Genomic DNA, 22,268 nt, shown 5'->3' with positions numbered 1-22,268 from the left:
TTCAATTCTGGCTACATGGTCTGCTCACTTGAGCCTCCTAGATTTGACGACCCTAATAATGTTCTGTAAACGGTATAAATTATGCAGTTCCTCTTTACGAAGTTTCCACCATTCCCCATTCCTCTTTCTCTTGGGTCCGAATATTAGTCTCAGGATCTTGTTCTCAAATACTCAGAGTAAGCGATCTTCCCTCAAAGTAAGCGACCATGTTTCACAACCATACAGAACAACAGGTATAATTATTGTTTTATATATTTTCAGCTTCACATAACTCGATAGAATTCGCGACGACAAAAGATTTTGAGCTGAATAATAACACGAATTCCCAGCTTTTAGTCGACATTTAATTTATTTCTTGAATATGGCTTTGGTCTGTTAATATTGATCCTAGATATTTGAAAGTATCCACTTTATCGAAAGTATTGTTTGATATATTAACACAGCCATAATTTGCAGCATTACTATTCCTACCAACTTCCATGTATTTAGTTTTCTCTGCATTTAGCGAACTTCTAAACCTATGTCCCTGCAAGCGTTTAATAAGGCCTCTGTATTCCTTTCTATTGTTTTCCTATCATCCCCTATTATATTTACATCAGCAACATACGCCATAACCTGGTAAACACCATTTAACTCTAGGCCCTCGTTGTTATCTTTGATTTTCCTTATAGCGTACTACAGCACAATGTTGAATAATAATGGCTTATTCATTATGAAAAGCTTAACACATTTAAAAAAATGAATACTTTGCTTTCTAGGTAGAATTTTTTAAACATTGTTTTATTAATGAATTCGTTAATTTAAAACTAGGATCTGTTTAAACTTAATTTGTGGAGCCATCATGCCTCAGAGCTAAAGCGCTCATCTCTGGTGAGTGGGATCACTGGTTCAATCTGAGCTCACGCCAAGCGTGCTTTGTGATGGACTAGCACCATATGTGTGGGTTCCTTTGAAATTCTCTAATTTCCTCTTACTTTTTTCATTTCACCATTTCCTTCATTATCATCACCGTTTTTTTTGTTTTTTTTAAGACGGACCATAATAGTGGAAAATTAAACTTTTAAAAAATAGAAATATCAAATTGAATTCGCAGTTAGTGTAAACAACATTGAGCTCCTATTACATTTTTAACGTATTTTTTTTCTTTTTTTAAGTATAGATATTAGAGGAGATGCATGATAGAGGTGGTGAGAATAAAATGGAGATTTTTAACTGTGTTGAATACCTGCGTTATCTCTGTTATACCTGGCCATTGATTTCTACAGGGAACTATTTTCTGTTTTCTTTAAAATGATCTGAAATTTTTATGGTTTAATTTTACTGATTTCTTTTCCACATCTATTTAAATGCCCGTTATTTCGTCAAAATTAAATGTTGTTGTATATAATTTTATTTAACAACCAAATTTAAAGCAAATTTATTTTCAGAAAGCAAGGGACACTTAACTACACTTGAAGTACAAAGTAATATCACATCATTAAAGTTCCAGTTCATTTCAAAGAAAAAATAAAATAATTCCTCATAGAAATCAACGCGATAGAAAACAAGAGACGTAGATACTCAAACCCGTTAAGGCATATATATATATATATATATATATATATATATATATATATATATATATATATATATATATATATATATATATAAAGATTCAAATATTTCTATATGTTTGATCATGTTTTAAATTTTCTATTATATATTACATCATTTGTAAATCATAGAACTGCCTTCTGAGCACAGATTCGCATTTTAAAAGCTTGTACAGGCTTTATGATTGATGAACGCTGACTCTACATTGTGTGCTGTATTCTGAAATATTTAAAAGACAGAAATAAGAAAAATACACAATTATTTTCCGAAATGCCGTGGTACGTAAGTTGCTTGGTTTTCTTTCAGAGGCCCAAACAGGTACACGTCATAAGAGGCCAAATCAGAGCTGTAAGGTGGGTGAGGCACTACTGATCAACCCATTTTTGCTTCCGCCTGAGTTGCGAAAAATAAAGTGTGTGGGCGTGCATTATTGTGATTGAAATTGATGGAATGAACGTATTTTAGTGGTCTCTTCTGTCTTATTGCCTACTTAAGTTTCCTAAGAGTAGTTACATAGATTTCACTGTCACGATGTTCAGAAAATCAACATGTTCCTATAACCTTCTGCGTTGATCTGGAAGACTGGAATTTTTGGTGGACATGGAGAACCACTGTGTCGCCATTCCTTGGAATGCACTTTATTCTCTAGGTCATACAGGTACGCCCAGGCCTCATCTCCAGTGACCACATTATTGAAGAAGTCTTGATTGTCAGCTTCAAATACGTCCTGGAGTTCTTGACAAATTACCACTCCGATTCTCAATAGGCAGTTGCTTGGAAACCTACTTAAAACAAACTTTGTGATATACAAAGTCAGCAGTTATTCCTTAGGCAGAGCCACACGAGACGTTAAGTTCATCAGCAACATTCTGAACTGTAATGCGCCTGTCTCCTCGAATGAATTCATCAACACACTCTCGATCGGCCAGCCGCTTCTCGGTTTATCTGCGATTTGTGTTTCTTCGTTTCGAAATGTCTTCCCCAGAACCACGCTTTGCTGATATCCATTACACCGTTGCCATAAACAGTTTTCAAGCGATTATGGATTTCCTTAGATGGACAACGTTCTTTTTCCAAAAATTCAATGATAATTATTTCTTTCAGTTTCAGATCCAGGATCTAATCAGTTATAGTTACCTTTATAATATCATGCATAGATAGTTCAGTAACTGTAATAGAAACAAAATAATTGCAAGAGAGGCATTATATTTTGATCCACCCTCATATATATACATGTGTGTGTGTGTGTGTGTGTGTGTGTGTGTGTGTGTGTGTGTGTGTACTAAAAATTCTGAAAATAGTCCTCGAAATTCCCCCGCCCTCCAATCAAAAATTTCACTCCTATGCGCCTGGTTACTGTTTCAAACCTACTAGTTAAGGATGAGATTCCATCATCTTCTTTCTCGTGAATATGTATTTAACCAGTTCTGAGTTGATCATAGGTCGATAGTATTCAGTAACATAAGAAACCACCGTTGTGGTGTATTTAAGAAACTTCAGGCTATGTATGGACTTTACTTACTGTATAATGATGACAATAAATACTATAATTGAAATTTAGATCAAGAATACTAAATACTATGACGACCACATGGATTTGGGTTTCTTATTGTCGTAACATCAACTGAATGACTTAATGAAAGGATTTAGAACTTTTTTTCTTTTTGAAGCAGAAAACAACACTTAATAATAGTGCAGTTCAATCTCAAGGTCAAACTGAATCAATATTCATCTTTTGAACGCTTATGGCAGGAAACCGACATGTGATAAGACTACTGTATTTATTGAAGCAGAGTATACGAGGTCACTGAATGAGAAATTTTTTCGTTCCCAGTCGATACGGTCCATACTCATGTTCAAGGATTTGTAGACGCATATCAAAGATTGAAGTTGTTTCACATGTAGATTGTTCTGTCAGCAAGGTGTCCCAACAGCCTTTATATTACTGCTTCCTTTTCCCCCCCTTTTAATGAATGCACTTAGTAAATGGGAATTGTTCTCTTTTTTTATTTATTTATTTTGTAATGTACAGACCTTGTCGACCTTCTTGAAGCTACATGCATGGAACAACTGGTCAAGTGCAAACGTGCAAGATGTCCGTGAGGGTGCTACTGTTAGCTGGGAGGCATGAGGGAGTAGTCTAACAACTTAAGAGTTGTTTGGACGTGGAACAAAGCTATTTGATATTGTACTAACAGGGCCAGCTCTACCATATGTACAACACATACAGTTGTACGGGGCGATAAGTTTTGAGGGGCGGCAAAATCTGTCATAATTATATTATTTAAAGTAAACATTTCTTGTTGGAAACAGACTTCGTGATGATGGTAGTTAAATTTACTTTGAATACTAATTCATAAATCATGTTTAGGTCGCATTAGTTTAAGATCACATGGACAGTGCTAAAGTAAATAGTCAAACAAATCCCAGTATGAATTACTTGATTATTGTCAAATACAAGAACTCAGTTCTCGAACAGTAGCGAACACTTGTTCTGTTTAGTTAGTTATCACAGTTTTAATATGAAAACTAGTCTTGCCTTTGTCACAAAAAATTCATTCTCATTGAAGATGGAAAACAAGTTCTTTTTTTTTAAAAAAAAAAAAGTAACAGATATAGAAGGAAAATCAAGAAATAAAGATAAAAGACTTAGTTGCAATCAAATTTCAAACTGAAATATTGAGATTGAAGCTCGATATTGAATTCTATATATATATATATATATATATATATATATATATATATATATATATATATATATATATATATAAGATTATTATCTTTCCTCTGCATGTGTGTGTGCTTTATTTTTCACTAATAATATTTTTTGTAGAATGTTATTTAAAGAAGAAACAGATACAATGAAATTGTATTTGTAGCGTTTAGGCCTTGCTGATTGTGAGTGCTTTTCTCTCCTTCGTTGCTCATGCTTACAATCGTTACTTTTAAGATCTTTTCTTTCTGGAGAAAGGAGGTGGCAAATCATGACATTAGTAGGGCCGGCCCTGTGAACTATATATATATATATATATATATATATATATATATATATATATATATATATATATATATATATATATATATATATAGGGTGGAAGGTAACAACACCGAAAAACTTTGGGAGGTGATTCCTTATATGAAATGAAAGAAAAACGTTCTAATAAACATAGAGTTATGAACCGCTGAAAATTCGAAAAATCACGTTTCAAAACGCCCTGGCTAAGAAACTATAGGGCCTATCCCAAGCGGTTTAAGGAATTACACAGAAACTAGTATGTGCTCTATCTAAATATCCATATTTCACCATCCTCCATTATCAGTGAAACGAACTGTAAAAAGGAAGTTGACTTATAAGGATACTGCTTTAAGTACTAATGGTGCGTTCTGAATTCTGGAAATATATATTGTAATATCACACATTGGAAAACGACCATTGAGGCGTGAGATGAACTGAAGAAAGTATAAAAAGGGTAAATTTGAACTTCATCTCACAGGTATTTCATATAACCAAACTAACTAAAATGCCCGTTTTTCGGACGGTGAGAATAGATTTTTGGAAAGGTTTTGAATCTTTTTCCCCGTTCTTAAGATACTCATTCCAATCAAAGTGTAATAATAAAAATTAGTAAGATATTATGTCTTTGGAATAACTTTTCAACCTTCACACCTTAGTATGAGATCTTCTATCAAAATGATATGATAAAAAATCACAGCTTAACTACGTACTAACTGTTTAAAATTTCATTTCAAACTGTTTAAACGTTTTCCCATTATGCGATCACAAACAACAGACAACGTTGCTTTTATTGTGAAAAAAAAAAATATAGCGAATTCAAAATCCTCCTTCCCCTCCTTAAAACAGAATTTTTAAAACCGCTGGGATAAATATTCCGTGTTTGTAATGAGAAGTATCTGGCTCGTGAAATACGTACTGTAATTTTTGCATAAATTTTGAATCTCCTACTTTCCTTACGATAAGCCTTTTAATCAAATCCCAGTTTGAGATAGATGCTATGTTCCAAAACTCATTTCAAAATGTTAAGTGTTTCCCAGTGATGCCATCACAAACAACAAACAACATCGCTTTCAATGTGATCAAAGAAGTTATAGAAAATTCCTTCTTGAAAACGAAAATTTTCAGAAACATTGAGGCACTTATTCTTCCTAACTTCATCATGTGGTTCGGATTCCACGTTAATCAGTAGGTCCACGTCTCGTATAGTCTCGCTGCTGAACGGGACGTTAAACCCAAAATCAACTCAACTCAACTCTCCCTAACTTCAGAGGCTAGCGTGACATGCAATTTTTCTTATACAGTAAATTATATTATCGCTCTTCCCTGAGGATGTGCAAAGTATCATGGTAAAACGCAGTTCGAAGTACTTGATAACAATATTCAAAAATTAATTTCAAACATTAAAGCCCATTTCAAGTGATTCGATTAAAAACAAGATAACTTCCCCTTATATATATTACGCGTAGATGTTAAACACTATATCAAGGCTAACTTTTCCTCTACTTTTTGGGATCAGAAACAAAACGAAATTGCGGGGTCTCTCCAGCTGTGTTGAATCTGACATACATAAGTCCTAAAAATGATCAACATGCAGAAATGATAAAATATTCTAGCAGTATACGTCATAAAATGCACACCTTGCAAAACTTCCGAAAATATTAGCTAACTTTACAAATCCTGAAGTCCGCGGGAATTTCTAAAACTTATTTAACTGCATAAAGATCGAAAGTGCAAATATTCGAACTGAAGAAAATTCAAAATTTAGGACATGTGCTAATATTTTTTTAAGGGCTTAACAAATGTCACTCCAAGGTCTGTCCAAGCAAGTAAAGAAAAATCTTTTCCGTAGCTCTTTTATGTTGACTATTATTGCAGTCTAAAGTTGCATTTCTTAATATGTTCAGTTTTTCTGATTACATACCATTATCATATTCAAATTAAATTATTATATGTTGCTAGTATATGGTTATCAATAACAATAACAACAACAACAATAAATAATAATGAAAAATGAAAATTAAACTTTACGTCCATGGTTAAGTTTGTTATGCCATGTAAGCTACAAGACCCGATAATTATTAGATTGAATGAAATGGTGGAATGAAGTGATTTGGAGGAAACTGGAGAATCCCAAGAAAACACACACAGGTTTATTCACCACAAAGCACTCTTGGCACAAGCTGAGATCAAATCAAGGACTCCGTAGACCAGATATGAACGCTCTACTACTGACCCACTGCAGCCCCAAAAAGAAGGAAAAATAAATCATATTTCAATTTTCTCTTCACTTTTCACATATACTGTGTAGTGTCACCCTCTCCTCGGTAGTGAGATTTTAATACTATCAATTTTTTAAACCTCAGTTAGTTTACAGAATTTTTACATTAAATTATCTCAAGGTAGAGTTCGAAAATACGAAGATTGAAAAAATTCATTCAACGTGATTAACCTTTGTTTCATTTAAGTTTCTGTAATAAGTTGCTTTTGTGAAATTCAGTCAATTAATGAATACGCTAGTATTCTTACCATTGAATTCTTTCTATGTAAACATTTACGTTTTCACACAATTCTCGAAAGGAAACAAATTAAATTACCATCATACTATCTGAAAGAATGGACGAAAAATATCATCCTCATATCACCTAGACATTCAACCCTATTCTCCTAGAAATTTATCGTATTCTTTAATTTGTCTCCCCAAAAAGAAAGACTTAATTGTTATTTTTGAAAGTAAAATTTTTGTAGAACAACAGTAAATATTATTATTTCGTTGACCTTGCAACAAATTACATAGAACTGCTTATTCAACGTTCAAGGTTACCATATGCAAAACTACTTTAAGTTTGCGTGATTTGGAAGCATGTAACTACATTCTGTACTTAGAACCTTTTTAAAATTTTAATTTGCTTTTCATTTATAGTCAAGATGGGAAGGACGGTTTCCTTTTGCACACTAAATAAACAGTTCTTGTCATTATAAAGATTGATCGTGTTTCATGTTGCAAACAAGGCGTCAACTTGATATTCGTAACGATTTTCCCCGCTTGCCCAATAATTTTCTCCTGGATTTTTACTAAATCTTGCCGGCCAATATGTACAGTTTGCCACCAGTGGAATGTGAAAGTAAATTTAAAAAATTGCTACACTCATACAATGTTACTATCATAAAATGAAGGAAAGTATTATTTTATGTTAAATGTGTGAATGAAGTTTAGGTTTTGTACTAAACTCAGCTAGTAAGACACATTAATAGAGCGAAAGATGAAAGAGGCAATACATCGACATTGTGATGAAACGATGAGCCAGAAAATGTCGAAAAACTGTAGCATACAATCACGCTGCTACGACAAAATGCAATATCATGTGAAAAATATTTTTCTTAATACTATTTACTTTACCAAAAAAGATAGATTAAATATCCATTTTATGGTAATAAATTCGTGAATTTAACATCTCATATAGTTATGCTTGATAGGTTCAGAAAACAGATGATAATTGGCAGTGACTGATTGATGGAATGAGAAACAAGGAGGAAATTTCGGACCAGTTGTTGTCTACCACAATTTTATATGACCTGGGATCGATTAAACCTAAGTAACCTCTACCAATGAGCTATATTGTCATAACTGCTTAGAAAGAAACAAATCTAAATATAGAAACTAAAAAAAACAAAAAAAAAAAAAACTGGTATATCGTCTGATGAGAACCAGAGGAACGTAACTTCATTTTCGTAGGTTTACAGGCGAGAGAACAAAAATATTATTTTCTTAGAAAGATGTGTTTTAATAAGATGGTAATTGAGCTACATTACAACAGATGATCGACAAGGAGAACAGATGGCGTTACGTTCCATTTACACTAACTGGGGGCTTTCAAAATTATGTCCAAACATGAAGAAAATTAAAATTGCATTTTTGGAGTTACGTTCCTCTGGTTCTCATGCAACGATATGATTCATTTAACTAAATTGAAATGATTAGATGTTGTGGAAACCACCCAAAGGCAGTTACTGATACATAGAAAAATACATCAAATAGTTTTACATCGAGTGAATATAAGATTACAATGTATGGGTCTCATGTAAAAGGTAATAACATTTTATTTTTGAGTTACTATTCAATGGGATTTCCCAATCAGTTACTCAAGAATCATTCAGCTTTGATTCCTATTTAGTTGTGCTCTATGGATATGATTTCCCAAGTATGCCATAAATCCATATATATATATATATATATATATATATATATATATATATATATATATATATATATATATATATATATATATATATAAAGAGAGAGAGAGAGAGAGAGAGGATGGTAAGAAACTATTTGACAAACTTTGGGAGCTGATTTCCGACACGGAAATTAACAAAATAGTTTTGTGGAACTTTGGTCAGTGAGGGATAGTTTCGGCAATATAAGGTGCCGAACCGATCGGAAAATGAACTTCAGAGGTTAGGATTCCCTATAAACCTAGCAAGTAATCCCTACGTTCCTTTGGAGAATCCCTTGCACACATCTTGCGGAGGTTTGAAACATACATTTTTCAATCTAGCAGGTATGACTTCGAGTATCATGTTCTAAACCGCATTATAGCCCTTCATTTTCCCATTGTTTCCACACCTTATATCGCCGAAACTATCCCTCACTGACCAAAGTTTCAGATGATTTTTTTTTTTTGTTGGTTTCGGCGTCGGGAATCTCCCGAAGTTTGTTCAAATACGTAGTTTCTTATCATCATATATATATATATATATATATATATATATCGAAAAGTAATTCTTAAAAAAACATAGCTGCGTTGATTAGATCTTCCTTTCCTTTTTTTGTGTGTGTAAATGTGTACCAACACTCGATATATTCTGATGCTAAAAAATTTGTATACCTCCTATAAGCAGTGAAACCTCTCTTAACGGACACCTTCCAATCACGGACATCTCAGTAATGCGAACAAACTTCTTTTGTCCCAACAAAAGTACATATACATATATTATTATGAGAAAGAACTCTTCTTTCAACGGATATGAACATTCTTATTTCACTGCTAACGATTTAGTAACCTCCGGACAGGAATTGTTTTCAACTTGCACGTATTTGGCACAAAAAATACTTTCTGTTATTTGAAAATAAATCTTCAATTGATCCCTTCAACTGTTCCAGCAGTTTCAAGTAAACTTCGACCAGAAACTAGTGTCCGTTAGATAAAGCGGCAGACAACTATTGCAGACTTTTTCCACAAGAAATAATATAAGCCGTTATGTTTGGTCAGTTCTATATCTAACTTCAGTATTTAATAATAATGTTGCATTCCTTTTATTGGATTATTTTTCTTTTAATAGAGTCAGAAAGTGCAAATTAATGAACTTACGCTAACATAACTAAATCTCCCAGCAATACTTTGTTTTTTTACAGAGGGGAATTTTCATCTCATTCATAAGTCATTCAAACACTGAGTACAATATTTCGATATTAACTTATACTTACATTTGTAACAAACGATGTATACTGCATAGTTCATACGATTACTACGTGACAAATTTAAATTTGTGTAACGTACACCTCTCATTTACAGACAATTAATCATGTCCCACTGTTGTCCGTTATTTATAGGTTTCACTGTATGCCATTATGATGAGTGGAGTGATAATTAACATATTAAGGTAGAAAATTGTGTAATGATAAACAGTTACCTTCTAAAACATTTAATATACACGTTGCTCAAATGCTTATAACTCGTGATCGTCATAATTCAACTTGAAAATGAGTTGCATAAAAAAAATCGATGATAGATCTTTGAAAGAAAGGAATTGCATGACTGAATTTAAATTTATATAACCTTTCTCGTATTCAGGCATTCTAGCTATAACTTCAAATCTCTCGATCCATTCGAGCTGTAAGTAACTTATTATATATTTGAGTCATTCTATTCACATGACTATTCACAGTTTGTAAACTTCGAAAAGATAAAACATCCTTGTCTTTGTCAGAATATGAATAGTAACAATTTAATTCTCATAACACAGAATAAAATTATTGTTTTATTATTTCACAGTTCATATTCTCTATCAAACTAAATCCAAACTTCTACCAGACCTATTGTTTCCTTCTAAACAACCTCATAGGCACATGTTTTCTTCTCTACATCCGGTGCTATGATTTTGATTATCAATAAAATTTTAATTGATGAATACAAATTATTTGATAAATATGTCTGATTATTATTAATTTGAATTTGGTTTTCGGGAAATTGTGTTTCTATTTTGAATACTTCAAGAGTCTTATTTTACTGTCATTATAAATTTGTAAAGGGGTGATTATTTCTCATAAGAATATCATTGCAGGCACATTTTGACATATATTAAAGAAATCGTTTGTTTTTACATATCTTTCTGTAGTAAATTTACCATTTAATGTTCCCAGCTATAACAGTTATATCTCAGCCCTAAGTTCATTATATTATAATTTCTGGAACTAATTGAAATGTAGTTTACTCACTAAATGTTTCAACGATAGAACTCAAGATAAAATATATTTAAACTGATGTATTTTCCGAAGATATTCTGCATTCACCTTTTTATTTTGCACAAAATTCCTTCTTTATAATTGAAAATACTTTCACTCATAATGGCTTCTTTACGTATTGTATCTGAACTATCTAAAAAAAAAAAAAAAAATGTTTATACATGTCTGCCCACAAAACTTAACAAGTTAAATGTTCATGTCTGGCCATAAAGAAAAATTATATCATACGATATTTGAACTATTGTCCATATCAACATATACATATTTATAAATGTTATCGTTATACAGAGTTTTATATTTGAATATGAACTATCTTTTGGATATACCGTATGTAAAATAACAGGAGAAAGTCGGAGAACTTAGTAGAGCTTTTTCACCAAACACTGACAGTCTTGAAAATCCCTTAATGTAACATTTTGTTGTTATTCGATCAGTTTACAAAAAAAAAAAAAAAAAAAAAAAAAAAAAAGAGCTAGTCAAGTAACTCAACTTTCATGAATTTGACTTGTAAGAAATGTCTCTTAAATTAGTTTAAGACCCAGATAACATTTAATTCAACCATTAGCAATTTGTTGAAACAAATTTCTTGAATGTTGTGTCCCAATTTCCTAAGGTAGATGCAACACTACGAAAACTTTGTAGCAGTTGTTGCAATACAGCATTGAATCATTCCACATGATCTTTGTTACACATTTAGTTCATAATAATAAAAAAAAACATAATTTTTAAGTTATTAATCCGAAATTACATTTCCAGTTTCGAAATAAACTCAATAAAACAGAAAGATAATTCATTACACAAAAAGGAAAAGAAAAAGAAAGAAAATATAACCTAACCCTGTACTACTTTGAAGAGAAAAAGAAACTTTATCCTCATTCTTCTTTGTGAATCACTTTTTAGTTGTGCACCTCAGCCGGAGGCTGTGCCAAAATAAATCCACCGCAAAAATAAAGAAGAGAACTTTATAATGACGCAATAGAGGGCAGTGAGATTTCATGTTATCCAAGGCCATGAGAGTTTCTATTTTATCTTTTTCTTTTCTTCTTTTGATTAATTACTCCCAAGAAACAATTAGCACACAATACTTTTGTAATTGTACTCTATGCGATTATCTTTGTACACTAGAAAGGATCTTTGAAATCTCGTACAAGGAAAATAACGTTTCTCATCCGAAACATTATAGTGGTTAACACTTGGATTCTTCGATAGACACTTATCTATCTCAGAATCAATTGTTTGCAACGAAAGCGAGTTTATCGACCTCTACTTACCTATAGAATACATTAAAATTGTTAGACTTCGAGAACCGAAAAGGATAATATTCAAAGTACTAAGAGAGTTCAGTGGCGGATTTAGCCCGGGCCAGGGGGGCTTAGGCCTCTTAGTTTTTGAGTGACAAAAATAATTGAAGCTATTATTTATATATTTTTGAAAGTTTATGATAAACCTAAAATACACCTATCATAGTCTGCATTCTCACTGCCTTCTCCCCCAGTTTTTACCTTCTAAATCCGACACTGTGTAGGATATGTTGGAGATCTATTATTATTTTGCCAATTCATCGTTGGAAGAAAATTTATGTGATTACACTATTTAAAATCATTACGATAAAAACATTGGAATCTTATAATTACTTTATTTTTATTTTTTTTTTAAAAAAAGAAAAGATAATATAAAGTTTCCAAACTTGTTTCATGGACTGAAAATTGGGAAAATTTGCCGCGTGACATTCTTTTCCCTCCTCCATTTTAAAAATCTAATCTAGATTATTTATAACACACTATTTATTTTACCAAACATGATATAAAATAGAGAATCTGAATATAAGTATATTCATCCTATTAACTTAATGAAGAAAAAAAACGATCATCGGCACGTCTGATTGGCTACTCTCGTTTCCGCCATGAATGTTTGCTGAAAACATTGCGATTTTTTGGGCGGAGTGGGGGGTGGCAAAACTGCGATGTATGGCTTCACGATTTTGGTGTATAGGCAGATCCTCTATTTTATAACATCCTTGTATTTTACAGTATAAAAAAATAAATTGAAAAAACTATAACGTTCACGAAAATTAAAGAAATTCTTTCTAGCCTTTTTCTTTCTGTAGGTCTAATGGTTAGAGCACGTATCTTTGATCAATAGTGTAATTTAAGATTTTGCCAGAGGGGTACAAGGTACTCCACCAACATTGAGTCTCACGTTTTCTTAGTACCATATTAGTATACAATCGTTTAAAAAGTATGGACTTGCCAAACTTGTAATTACCCTTCCCCAAATGACGCTCAGCTTTGGCGCTCATGGTTTCGGCTTCGATTCCCGGTGGGTGACCCTTGAAATTTGAACATAACGGTGGTTCGGATTCCACCTTAAACAGTAGGTTCATGTTGCTTATAACTAACAGAGACGCTAAACTTCCAACCAAAAGATATTCTTTTACTCCCAGAAGAGTGACAAATTAATCACAGTGAACATTTCTTTTCATTGTATGTCTGTAAGAATATGTGATAAAAGTTCTTAATGTCACACAATACAATTCATTTAGTGCAACAGTAAATTAATAGGCTATTATTGTTTAAAATAGACTGCTAAAGTAAACTAAAATCAATTCGCAAAACAACTCGTATATTTGCTTATATACAGTCGAAAAATAATAAATATCCTTAATTGTGCATTACGTGCGTTATGTATATCAATTTATTTTGAAAGAACACCAATGAGTTCAAATTATTCAGCTAATAAATAATATTTCATCCACATCTTAAAAACATTTCTTTTAAATCGTTTTACCAAGGAAGATAAATATTCTGATTCATTATTTACTATTGTATTTGTTGTGATCTCTAAGCGTCATTACTGCACATTCTATTACATCAATAAATTTAGTTTATTTCTCACCTATTATTTCCGCTACTTGGAAGGTGGTATCTTATCTCCAAGATCACTGAAGAATCATCAATTCTTACGGAAATTGTGACGCAATTCAGTAGCTATTAAGTCACAGTTCCCACAGATGATGTTCCTTGGAATGTGGCATATTACACAATAATAACACACTTTTTTTCCCATGCGTAATGGTTACATGTGTTAAGGACATACGTGTATGAAGAGTGGACTCAAGAGATTTCGTCATAGCCCACTTATTCACACTTTTACGCACTGGAAGGTATAGCTTACACAAATAGGAAATGTAAAAATGAACAATTTTCACTTGCACATACCAGTAAACAGCAGTGTTGACATAAATACTATTTAGAACAACGTTACGTGTGCATATGTTGGATTCAAAAATAACATATATCAATCCAACTCTGTTGATTTTCACACAGATATTTTTAAGTAACTTTAATTCACGACCGGATTACAAACATCATTGTTTGAGATCTCTTATGCTTAGAGGGCATGGAAGGAAGACAGAGATAGATATATTTAACAGCGATAGACATGTTCACATATGATGACATACAATGCAATTTTTCAAATGTGATACCTGGAAAATAATAATAATAAAAAAATGTTCATCCGATGTCATTAAAGATTCCCAACAAATTTCCCATGTTGGCCTAAACAGAAAGGTTATTAATTACAAAACATGTAAATATACAGTATGTCAACAAGCATGACTCGATTGCTGGCAGAATTTGAAATTAACATTAAAAATAGTATAACAAGCCATTAGATTGCTATTAGTTAAATATGATTTACCCTGGATAAAGTGCTGTAAATAGATACCAATGCAATGTTGTCTTAGCTTAAAAATCACAAGTTCTTCAGTCTCTCAGACAACAACTCATTTTTGTCAGACACATCTTATTTCATTATATATACGAAATTTTACAGATGTATAATACAGTTTACATTTTAATAAGTTTTTCGTGTTTTTTGGCTCATGATTAGGTACACATAGACGCAACCACAATTATTATTGGTGGGTCAGCGGGCCCTCTAGACTAGGACTCCTCATTGCACTAATAGGTGTCCTTTTGAGAAGGCATTGGAGTTAACCATATTATATTTCTGTTTCGTAGAAGTTATAGCTCAATACAAATTATGCACTAAACTTGAACAAATACGGCACTCTATATTGTTTCCCTATATTGTTTTTCTTGACGGAATAAAATGTTCAGAAAATCGTCATATTGATTACCGTCCTACAGGTCCGTATCCACGAGGGTGTAGGGGGGCCGGTCCCCTAAATTTTTACTGACCCCCCTAAAGTTTTCACGATAGACTTGCAAATGAACTATAATATAGTGATAAAATATAACATGGTTGGATCGGGCCTCCCTAATTTCTACCGGTCCCCCCTACATTTTTGGGCTGGCTACCGGCATGCCGTGCTGCAAGTCTTAATTTATAACAGTATCACTGTGCAGTTACACTCAGTAACTTACTCTTGCACTTCGTTTTCCTCTCTTGCGTAATATTCATTTTTAACTTTAAAAATGCATATAACAATGTTGTGTTTTTCACCGCTAACTTCTATTGAAGTTGAGGATCAACATGTTTCAATAATAATATCTTACAAAGTATATATTCTATTCACAAAAATAGCAAATTCTCTTTTAAATGTAATGTCGAAAAGTTGATTTCTTTTCATACCTTGTTTTAATTTGTTTTATTGTAATATACATAGGGAGAAGGTCATAATGGGATGGATGATAATAATGGAATGACTAAAGTGGAAGGAAACAGGAGAATCCCGAGAAAACCCCACACACAGTGTTTGTTCACCAGAAATCTTAGTTGGTGCGAGCCAAATCGAACGAGGGACTCCACTTGTCAGAAGTGAGTGCTCTGACACTGGGCTACTGCGACTCACTTATGGCAATATTAAACCATAGTCTTAAAAATAGATGCACACGTACACAGACATCTTATAGGCCCTATACATAACACACAATCCAGGGAAATCAAATTTTATTACGAAAATAGTATTGCAGAGTAGCAATTATTGATACGTTATTGATTTTGTGTATACGAAACCAATAAGCAATCAACAATGGACAGTCTGCAATACTGTTTCCATAATAGAATTTGATTTCCCTTAATTTTATTAGGGAGGTATTAAAGGATCATAAGTAACGCATAACTTTGAAAAGAATTTAGGAATAAACCATTTACTTGACTGGGAATGATTTAGGAATTACCGAACAAATTATTTACTTGACTAAAGAAAAGTTGAAACTATTTCCAGGCACTTATATAATTGTGGATAGAAATAAAAGTAAATTGTAATTTGAAGTTGTAATTTGAAACGTAATAAAACTTAATATTAATAATATGCTGTAGCATTTTTCTACTTATTTGTCGAGTAAATATCATTCCCGTATAAATCATAAATGTGTTTTCACGTATGATTATGATTTATTATCATATGTCTGAAAAACATCATAAATGTTGGTAATGTAATTACTAGTATGTTAAAGTACAGGAAATACTATGATAGACAGAAAATAAGATCCTTAAGTAAATTATTATGTTCCTTTGTTTGGTGGGTGGAGGCCGCGATGGCTCAGTGGTAAAGCGTTCTCTAGTGCATGGGGTCCTTGGTTCGATCTCAGCTCTTGCCAAGTGAGAATTGTGGTGTACAAACATCATGTACATGGGTTTTCTCGGGGTTTCCTCTCCTTTCTTCATTCCACCATTTCATTCTTTCTCATCAACACCGTCTCCTTTAGCCTAGCAGGCACAATGTGGGACGTAAAACTTAAAGATTCATTTTATTTCATTTGTTTGGTGGGAAAGACGTGGGTTCGATGTCTGGTGGGAATTATATTATTCATATCACATGTTCAATTGTAAATTCGTTTCTTACAGTCTTGGTGTTGAAAATAACTACTCTACTTCAAATACATAATAAACAGAAAATTTCTTATGTGAATAAAACTAATATTTTTCTCTTCATGTTCTAATCTACTCTTAGTTTTAAACAACTCCATTATTAACGTTCAAATCTTGAAATCTTGACTAATTTCACAAAGATAATAAATCAAAATTACAAAATAGTATCCTTTTTTAAAATTCTACAATAGCCCAAGAAATGTCTAATTAATTACGAAAGAAAGAGGTTGGATAGATTCACTTTCACATGAAATCACTAGCTAATAAATTTACTCCTCAGAAACAAATTTCTAAATTCTTTGAATTTCTTATTTCTTAATGTTTACTATAATTTCTGTTTTAACCGGTTTCTTATGTGGAACAACACTCGCATTCGTTCAGTTGTTTACTGTCAGCACTTTGTAATTCAAGATAAAACATACTTTTTTTTGCTTTGATGAGTAAAGAATTGCGTATGCGTAACTAATGCGTAGTGTCTCAATAAATATTAGTTTCTTGATATATGAATGTCGTGTTCTTGAATATATACGTATACCAACAACTAGAAATCAAATTAAATGCAAAAATATCTATAGTAAAAATAATGATATAATGATTGTAAACTTTATTTAAAGAAACAGTGTACTTTCAACTAACAGCTTAAGATTTATATAACTTTCGTGTGGCTTTGTGTTTTTTTCATTATCAAGTGATCTGATAAGTAACTGGAAATAGGCTAATTCTGGATTTTCTAGTAGGCTAATTCAATAAATAAAAGTAAGTTATAAGGTAATGAGATACAAACAAAATAATATCTGCACATAATGCAACTTTTTCTATAAATTCATCGTCCTTTTTTAATGCACTTTTCCGGCTATTTGACGAATTTTTTACTAAGAAAAAGTTTTAGGTTAGGAGCAATGCTGGATATATATATAAGGTCTTTAGAGCCGTATTAAATCTACTGCTAGGAGAATTAGAAGCCGAAATTTACATACTTTTATTGGTAAATGTTAGATATATCTTGATCGAAGTTTTATATGGGTTTTTCACGTTGATAAAATGTTACACTTACTTATTGAATTTCCCTACTAATGAAAGGACTTTCTATTCAAAAATGTTTGAAAGACCTCACAGAAATGTTGCAGCCAATATTAAAGGAAAAGGAAGGCAAAGAAAGGTGAATTATATTGTATTGGAGATATATTAATCTCTATACTAGATAAACTATTAGTAAAATCGTGAATCAAAATCAGAATGGAACATGTCATATACCTAAGCTCATAACTATTAAAAAGTAATAGGTAAAAACTTAAATTCACGTTACTTAATTAGATTCTACAAAATTTCCCAAACTTTGGATTCATTAGTTTTAAAAGAAGTTGTTTGTTTATAAATAAACAGATGAATATTTAGACTTTTGACTATAGAATAAAATTTGAGAAGATTGTATCTAAATACCTATATTCTGTGTGCAAAGGTCAGTCGAAATTTAAAAAAGTTCAAAAAAGATCTTCCTTCAAAAAAACGGTTCTTACACGTCTGCCTATGTAATACGGAGTGGATTCATTATATGTAAACATATTTTGCAGCTTATCTATATTGATAAAATCTCCTAGCACCGCCACGACTGAACAATTAGCATTCTTGTCTATGATATGGAAGCTCGAGTTTGATTCCCGGAGAGAGCTTATATTGTTTGAATTCTATGTTAAACTAAAGGTACCAGTATGACATAACCTTGGGCCAGTGGATCTAAACAAGCTAATGCACTTAAGAAATTTTGATTTCAATGATGCAACATTTGAAGTAGAACACAGAGAAATTCTCAGATGCGCGTACTTTCAAAATACCATATTGTATGGAGATTACTAAATTCTTCAACATAACAGCTGCAATTTAATTTTGAAAGCTTCTTTACTATTTACGATCTACATAAATTATTTTTCAATAATTCTTGTTTTCTTAGTTTCCACCGTTTTTCAATTGAAATAAGTTTGGTTTTTCGTGTAAGTAATGTAAATTTCTAAATTTCAATATGTATACTTGTAATATTGAAATTCAGAAATATAAAATATAAAATTCGTGTAAACTTATATAAAAAATATTTATATTGAACTTCAAATATGAACTACGCATATATGAACCTGGCATTACACAGAGATTAATTTACAGGTAAAGAAGAAAATCATCTCTAATGTAAGACAAAACAAGTTGGAACTGAATAATTAAATGAGACAATACAATTGGAAAATATAATTTAATAGAGATACTAAATATTTTTAATTGCTAGCTTAGAAACACAATGGAAACCATTTATTTTTTAAAAAAGAAAAAAAAGTATACATTATTCAACTGACATTCACCTTGACTAGCCGGTTCCATAAATGGGCCAATATTATTAAAGAAAAATATTTACAACTGCTAGTCGAAACCCACAATAGAAATAAACAAAGATAAAATACGTACGCATGTATTCTCAACAATGAGCACAATTTTCCGTTTGTCGTAAAATCTCGGTACATGTTGAAGAATTGAATTTGCAGAGTGTTGTTGAAATGATACAATAAAGGTCACTTGCGTTCAACATCCAAACAATAGGCACTTTGATGTTCAAGACTCCCTTCAGAAATTTATAGAACATCCCTCACATTCTTGTGGGTAACTATTTGCTACGGAGTGCTGAAGTTTAATTTCTTTTATGTTGCGGATACTCCAACTTTGTAGAAAAGATGAGCAGAAAATTCGAATATAAATGTATAGATTATATGGATATGATACAGTTTTCATAAAAATAGACTGTTCAAATATATATATTGAAAACGAAACATTATCTAAAATTTGATCTAGTTTCTCACCAAATGAAATTTTCACGGTAATAAATCAATAAGTAGATGAATTTTTAATATATCAATTTTTTGCTGTGACATCAATATCGCAGGATATTAATATTTGCAGTTGAAGACGACCATGTAATCTCAAGGATCTTCATTACCTTTCCACTATTTTTCTAGTGCAATGTGTATTAGTAACTAATGAAAAAATCAAATGTGATAGCTACACTAACTAGATGACATACATACAAATTTCATTATAATAACAGATTTTCAATTTTAAATGCCAACGATTAATAGAATAAGTGAATCAAGGCGAATGCCAATACATTTGCAATATTTGACTCTAAGAAAGAGGTATCAGTACTAGTAAGACTTGTACAATTATTGACAAGAGAAAATATCATGTATTACGTACAAACTACGTAAAAATAAAGTATTTTCTTTTATCACAGAATATAAAATTGTGTAGTGTGATGTAAATATCGAAATATCAAAAAGCAGCTGTACCAATTTTTCAATTTGTGGGGAAAAGCGTATAAAATATTGCAGTAAGTGTGTGAGCTAGATTAGATATAGCTTGATGATGTCAGGAAAATGGGTGAGTCAGTTTAGATCTAAACGCAAAGATATCTAGGAAATATACATTTTTCATAGCATCACTATATGGTATACAATCAACAGAACAAAGCATACTCACTCCCTACGTTTGCTTGTTATAGTCTACTTACTTTTATCCAACAATTTTTATTAATCATGAGAGTTATGTGTTGGAAAGCAGGTGTAGCATATAGAATTGAGTTTAGTGACATCTTGGAAAACACTGCATCTTTTTCTTCCATATTTTGGACACTAAAAAGAAAGCAAAATAGAAAGATAAAAAGATCCATTATTTACTTTTTTATTTTTGGATCAAAAGATCCAATATATTTCAATCAAAAATTTTCTTATTGTAGGCCTTATATCTAGAGAATACATGTAGATAAAAATAAACAAATTATCACTTAACTCAATATGATGTGCTTATTCCGTAGAAAATACGAAAACTCGATTTAGGAGCCATTCAAAAATTTTGTGGTTTCTGATCCAAAAACAAATTATTGGCCAAGATCGCAATCTTTTGATCCATTTTTAATTTTCCTAAAATTCTTGTTCAAAGATAGAGAACATTAAAAAAACACTCAACTAAGGAAATGAAATTTTATTCAAATGGAAAGGTCTTGAACTTCGAAAGCTGGAGCATTCAGAAATAGACAACTTATTTACGTAGCCTACAACCACGTTAGACTAGAGTTAGACACATAAGACCTTATGCAGAATCGTTCTAACGCGTGATTAGTGCCATACTAAAGAGTTCGACTAACATATGTTTCCTGTAGTAGTCAGGTCTTTAGTATGACGCTAATCATACGTCAAAACGACTCTGCATAAGGCCCATACAGTCTAAAATTTAAGTTTCGCTTTCATCTTAAAGATGTTTCATTTTTAAATTATAATAATCCATTTCACTCTTAGCAACACAATTTATAATAAATTAGAATCCCTTAATACTTACGAACAGTTCACAGAATTGATGATAAGTAGTAGAATTTTGGGTTTTGTATAATCATGATCCATGACACACTGACAAATTACAAGAAACGGTGGAATAAAGAAGATTACTTGTTCCTTTTCTTCGATGACATTGGATATTGTGAAGGTAAACTGCCAAAGAGGACAATGGCATTTTGGTGGTTGCTAACCTACAGATCTTTGGCCCTTTATTCTTCTTTCGCTGGGCAAATATCCAGAAACTCCTCCTATCTTATTCAGAATAGGACATTCGTATAATTTATTTCTTTGACAAGATGCGAACTGACTGTTGCAATAACTCAGCTCGGTTCACAGTGTATCAGACAATGCATTTTGGATGCAGCCTAAGTTCCATTTCTTGTATGTGAATAAATCAGGAGAAAAATATGCCGACGATATATTTATTCAATGTTAATCTCTTCTTTGGAATGAAGGCTTAATAGTTAGTGATTAGGTCATAGAAAATAAAAAGCACGATGAAATGTGCCTTGAATTTATTAGGATTTGAGATCTTTGTGAAGTTCAAGGACGGCTACATAAGTACCTAGTAATGAAAAAAGGAACATAGTATAATAGAATGTTTTACTACTGAAAAAGTTAATCACCTACAGAATTGTAAATGCATATTATTACTAGGGATGGGCAAAACCGGTTTTTATAAAAACCGAAAACCGGTTTCTATAAAAACCGAAATCCGAAAAACCAACATTTCGGTTTTCTCCAAAACCGGTTCGGTTTTTCACCGAAACCGGTTTCGGTTTGCTTCAAAACCGGTTCGGTTTTCTCCAAAACCGGTTCGGTTTTCCACCGAAACTGGTTTCGGTGAAAACTTTTCGAAAACACATAAGACTATTTCTGTGGAAATGGATTCGGTTTCCGGAGAACAACGAAACACCATTCTGGTCAGAAA

General features: G+C 32.0%; 1 protein-coding gene and 1 long non-coding RNA gene across 2 annotated transcripts in view; one reads left to right on the top strand and one right to left on the bottom strand.

The window, feature by feature from the left end:
- Positions 1 to 22,268, top strand: part of Cht6 (Chitinase 6) — a 334,867-nt gene that overhangs the window by 162,022 nt on the left and 150,577 nt on the right.
- Positions 19,294 to 22,268, bottom strand: part of LOC145680495 (uncharacterized) — a 79,992-nt gene continuing 77,017 nt past the window's right edge. Inside the window, exons 2-3 of the long non-coding RNA XR_014130651.1 lie at positions 20,518 to 20,638; positions 19,294 to 19,671 (exon numbers count right to left, since the gene is read on the bottom strand). This is a non-coding gene — a long non-coding RNA (uncharacterized LOC145680495). The remainder of the gene's footprint in view (positions 19,672 to 20,517; positions 20,639 to 22,268) is intronic.

This window comes from Thermobia domestica, chromosome 3, assembly GCF_964235325.1.
Source record: "Thermobia domestica chromosome 3, izTheDome1.hap1.1, whole genome shotgun sequence".
Classification (NCBI taxonomy): Eukaryota; Metazoa; Arthropoda; class Insecta; order Zygentoma; family Lepismatidae; genus Thermobia; species Thermobia domestica.
The sequence above is the reverse complement of the archived record's forward strand: the minus strand, read 5'-3'. Positions and strand labels throughout refer to the sequence as shown.